This window comes from Populus nigra, chromosome 13 (assembly GCF_951802175.1).
Source record: "Populus nigra chromosome 13, ddPopNigr1.1, whole genome shotgun sequence".
Classification (NCBI taxonomy): Eukaryota; Viridiplantae; Streptophyta; class Magnoliopsida; order Malpighiales; family Salicaceae; genus Populus; species Populus nigra.
The window spans coordinates 3,138,861-3,144,860 of record NC_084864.1 but is presented as its reverse complement, the minus strand read 5'-3'; positions in this window follow the sequence as shown (position 1 = coordinate 3,144,860).

Genomic DNA, 6,000 nt, shown 5'->3' with positions numbered 1-6,000 from the left:
ATAGAGAGAAGATGAAAAATTTTGAACCCTGCCATCAGGAAGAACGACATCGACATCAGCTTTGGTAATAAGGAATCGCCAGACGGGATTCCAAGTTGTTTGAGATCGCCAGAAGGGATCTCGTATTTCGATATTTGTCAAAGGAGGTCGCCAGAAGGGACCTCGTATGTCAGCTTGGAATAAAAGGAATCGCCAGATGGGATTCCAAGATTGAAGGAGATCGCTAGAAGGGATCTCGTGTTTTGCTATTTGGAGGTCGCCAGATGGGACCTCGTATTTCGTTTGAATAAAAGGAATCGCTGGATGGGATTCCAAGTTAAAGGAGATCGCCAGAAGGGATCTCGTGTTTCGCTATTAGGAGGTCGCCAGATGGGACCTCGTTTTTTCCATAAAAGGAATCGCCAGATGGGATTCCAAGTTAAAGGAGATCGCCAGAAGGGATCTCGTGTTTCGCTGTTTGGAGGTCGCCAGATGGGACCTCGTTTTTTCATGTTGGTTATAAAAGGAATCGCCAGATGGGATTCCAAGTTAAAGGAGATCGTCAGAAGGGATCTCGTGTTTCACTATTTAGAGGTCGTCAGATGGGACCTCGTATTACATGTTGAATAAAAGAATGAATCGCCAGATGGGATTCCAAGTTGAATAAAGGAGATCGCCAGAAGGGATCTCGCATTTCTCTATTTGGAGGTCGCCAGATGGGACCCCATTTTTCGTTTGAATAAAAAGGAATCGCCAGATGGGATTCCAAGTTGAGGGAGATCGCTAGAAGGGATCTCGCATTTCGCTATTTAGAGGTCACCAGATGGGACCCCATTTTTCGTTTGAATAAAAAGGAATCGCCAGATGGGATTCCAAGTTGAAGGAGATCGCCAGAAGGGATCTCGTGTTTCGCTATTTGGAGGTCGCCAGATGGGACCTCGTAAAAAGAAAAAAAAGAAAAAAAGAAAAAAAGGGAATCGCCAGATGAGATTCCAAGTTGATTAAAGGAGATCGCCAGAAGGGGTCTCATATTTCGATATTCATCCAAGGAGGTCGCCAGAAGGGACCTCATTTTTCAACATTGGTTACAAGGAATCGCCAGATGGGATTCTAAGATTTTTTGTTAAAGGAGATCGCCAGAAGGGATCTCGTATTTTGATATTGGTTAAAGGAGGTTGCCAGATGGGACCTCATATTTCATGTTGGTTAAATGGAATCGCCAGATGGGATTCCAAGTTGAGATTGCTATAAAAGGACAAGTATCAGATCAATCAAGCTTCAACCAGATCAGTGACGGCAGTTCTATTTTGGGTTCATCTTTATAAAACTTACTGCGCAAAACCCTTGCTCCGTAAGCATTATAAAGAGGGGGCATCTGTTGTAACCCATTTTTGGGTCCCCCACAAAATATATATATAAAAAATATATATATAGCCAAAGGAGGTTAAGAAAAAATAACAGGAGGCAGAAGCGCTCAGAAAATTGTCGGAAAATTGTTCAATGAGGTTAAAAATACAAAGATTGAATTTTTGACAGTATATTCTTGAAGGAGGAGAGCTCTGTTGAGAAGGAAAATTTGGATTTGAGGAGAAAAGCCCAAATTTGGATGTTTATGGACTTAATTGGATTTTTAAATGAATTTATAGGGGATTTGATTGCAAGAAAAATTGATTTTTAAGTCAATTTGGGCTTTAATTAGAAGAAATTTAAGTTCTGGGGCCAAAATATATTTTTTAGGAATTTTATTAAGTCAAATGAGGGGCTTAATTGCATAAATATTGAAGTTTAAGGGCCAATTAGGGACTTAATTGAAGAAATCCGAAACCAGGGACCAAATTGAAGAAGGCGCGTAAGTATAGGGGGCTAGAATTAATTGATTCAGCGGCCTAATTGAAGAAATTGGAAGTTTATTGATCAATTAAGGGCTCAATTGCATAAATCAGAGGCCAAGGACCAAAGTGAAAAACGCGGCCAAATATAGGGACGGGGTTCGAAATTCGGCAGGGATGCAATTGAAGGAACAAAAGATGATTGAGGGATGATTTGAACATTGGCGCGTTTTGGCGCCACAGTTAAATGAAACGGCGCGTTTTCTCTAAAACAACGCCGTTTCATATATTTGAAAAAAAAAAGAAAAAAAAAAAGAGGAAGACCGAACGGTGCCGTTTTGAACGGCACTGTTCCCCTTTCTTCTTCCCCCTCGAACATGCAGCGGGGAAGAAGGAAAGTAAGCTTTTTGTTTTTTTGAATTTTGCAGGGCCCTCTCTCGCTTGGAGCCCACCGACCGAACACAATGGCCGACCACCCGCCGCGCACTCGCCAGAAAACCGGAGGGAGGGGCCAAACCTGGGCAGTCGCGCCCATGGCCGACCAGCCGGCTGCTCCCCATGCTCCACAGCAAAAAGCCACTCATTTGGCTCTATAAATAACACCAACACAGCAACAACAAGAAAGGGGGAGAAGGAAAAAAAAACGAAAAACGGAGGAGAGAAAGGGAAGACCGAGAGAGAGGACCAAGAGAGGCGAGAAAAAAAAAACAGAGAAAAAAAGAAAACAGACCGAGAGAAGAGAGGGAAGGGAAGAAAGAAAAAAGACCGAAACATTGGAAGAGGAAAGGAAGAGTTGAAAACTTGAGGGAAACCAAACCGGGGAGGGGCACGGGAAAATACCGAAAAACAGAGCACCGCCGCTGCTGCTTGGAGCCGCCGTCCGTGAGCCAAGACGCCACCACCAGCCTCCGCCACAGAACCGCCAGAAACGCAGCAAGCCACCGCCTCCTCCGCGCCAGGTAACCTTTCTTCTCCTTCATTTTCTGGCGTTTTGTTTTTTCCTTCTCTGCATGCAGAACGAATAGCGTTCTGCATGCAGGGGTGGGGGGAAAATAATTCCCCCCGCCCGTTTGGGTTGCTGGGCCAGGCGGATTCTGGCCCAGCCATACCTTCTGGGGCGGGCCTGGCCCAGAAGGCAGCATTAGTTTTTTGGGCCGAAATCGGCCCAATCCATTTTTGGGCTGAGCCCGGCCCAGCCCAGTTGGGTGGGCCGGACCAGCCCAGCCCCTTTAATATTATATATTATATATATTATATTTTGTATTATTTATATATATATATATATATAATTACGAAAATTCTTCAAAAATTATTTAAAAAAATATGTGATTTTTCTGTAATTTTATTATTGTATTTTGATCAATATTGGTTTGTATTTTTATGTTATAGAGATACAAATTCGGTTTTAAAATATCCGGTTTTCATCAAAACAACAAAGATTTTCAAAATAAAAAATGTCTTTTGCTTTCCAAAATTTCCTAAATATCTTTAAAAATATTGTTGATTTTTCTGCATATTTTTATCAAAGTGGATTAATATTCGGTTGTATTTTTATACCGTAAGAATATCAACCCAGTATTAAAATACTCGATTTGCGTCAAAACATAAAAAAAATATACATAATTAAAAAATGTTTTGTTTTAAAATACGGCCTAGTTTCTTCAATATATATATATATAAATATTATAACATCATATTTTTCACACAACAAAGAAAATTTCAAAACGATATATGTATTAGCATGCATTTTGGCTTTAATAACCGGTTTATTTAAGCCATGAGAACTAGGCCAATATTTCCAAAATTCTAAAAAAATCTTTTTGTTTTCTTTTAGTATTTGGGATTACGAATTCATACATAAAACGTTTTCCTGATATTAAAAATATGGTTTTTTTACATAGATTTTAGAACGGTTAGGTTTTACCCGATAAGATAAGGACCTCCTTATTGAGGAGGACTTTTCTTGAACCATAGACGGACCAACAACTAGGAAACACAACGGGACCTTGATTTTATCAGACAAATAAACAAAGCAACTTACCTTAGGTAGGGCGTATTTGGGGTCTAATACCTTCCCTTTACGCAACCAGTCCCCGTGCCTGATCTCTGAGACCAGTTAGGGTTCCTAGTGACCAAAATACTAGGTGACGACTCCCACACCATTTTTTTACTGCTAAGAGACAAAGAATTCCTTGACTCCCCATATTTACCTGATATATATCCCCCCATTACACACCCTGAGGGTGGACGATCGCCGCGACGTCGCGCACCTCGCGACAATAAGTATGGCTTGACGGGTCAATCCGATGGTATGCCAATTCAGAGCTTGGCTCTCGAAGGATTTTCTTTCAAACTTTTTTTAAACATTAATCTAGTCAAACTAGAGTAACCTAGGAGGTCAATCCATAACTAGATTGACTAGATCATGTCAGTTTTAAAAAAAATTTTTATTTTTTAATCTAAAATGATGTACTTGTAGTTTTTTTTTTAAATTACCCAAAACAATATTATTTCATAATTAACTTAAATTGACCTGGTAATTAATATATGACTCAAACCTTTAGTCATGTTTGACAATCATGGGATATACATGTGTTTATAAAACCTTAATGCAAATAATATAACCTAGAAGTGAATAAAAATAAAAAATAACATATACCTTAATGCAATCATGGAATATAAAGTCAGCAAATGCATTAATGTATTTTACATCGGCACATATATTTTAGTATGTAAACATGCCTTTTTTTTTTAGTCTGATACATTGTTTCTTGAAGCTTACTTGTACATCAATTAAGATTAAATTTTATTTTCAAATGATTTTAAAGATATATATTCACATATATATTGCTTAAGAAGCACATATTTAATATGTTTCTAACTGATATTTAGGAAAGATAATTTCACCTAAAATATGATAAATAGTCACCTCAATAGATCTAGATAGGTGATTTTTTTTTTGGATAATTATTATTTTGAGTTAAATATAAATATCCAAAATTCTTTTTGGATAAGGTAATAATATCAATAAATTCATCCTAAAACCCGATCTAAATCTAATTCAAACACATATATTGATATTGTGCGTGCACACACATGTAACATTTTTTTTTCAATTTAATGTAATATATGAATGCCTAATATTAACATTATACTCATGTGTGTGTGTATATTTATATATATTTTTCTCATTTAATATATTTATACATTCCTCAAAAAAAAAATATACCTCTCAATTATAAGTATTCATTACCCAAAAATTTATCATAATGCATACATAATTAAATTTCTTATTTAATAAATAATGAATATAACATAAATATTTATTTTAAATATTAATGTGTATCAATATAGTAAAAACTCGAATAACATATATACAATTAAAATATATTATAAGCCATAGTTTTAAAAGCCGACCCAGTATAATGATTAGGTCACGGGTCAGATAGGTTGACCCAGGTCAACCTAAAAAAATAAGAAATATTTCCCGTGAAATTTCCATTAATGATCAGAGCATAATTTACTTTTCTAAACAGTTCTTTTACCAAACGTGAAGTGCCGCAAAAGTTGTCTTGATTTGGCTCTCTTTGGTTCTTTTACTCTCATGACCATGTTTCCTTCTTATCCTTGTCCTTAAAATCTCAAAGAGCACCCCACCCTACTATATTGAGAAATTCTCTTTACATTGAAAAGCTGCAGAAATTGTCTTGAATCACAGTAAAATCTATTACACCTCTTGCTTGCCTCCCTTCACCCTTTCCTCTCTTTCCCCCCTTTTTTTACTCCACTATTGTAATCAACAGAAATTATTCATGTTCAATGCGTTCTCAGGAAAAAAAGAGAAAAAGAAAGTTGTGTCAAAGAAAGAATCCCAATTATTGATCTCTCTGTTTCCACTAGAGAAATAAGTAATAGAAACTTCATCTAACTTTGATTTGCAGATCTGAAATAAAGAGAGCCAAATCCAAAAAAGAAATAAACACCTTGCAAAAATAGATTTAGTGTTTGCTGAGGGACAAAAGAGAGACGGGGACAAAATCCGGTATGACTCGCCTTGAAGTCTTTTACATGTGGCTTAAATTTGTCTGTTCTTCTTTGCAACTGATATGGCTTCAAAGATTGAAGAGATCGAGTTTATTTTATCTTCGTGTTGCAGATGGTTTGATTAATTGATAGTAAAAAGCTAAAGTAA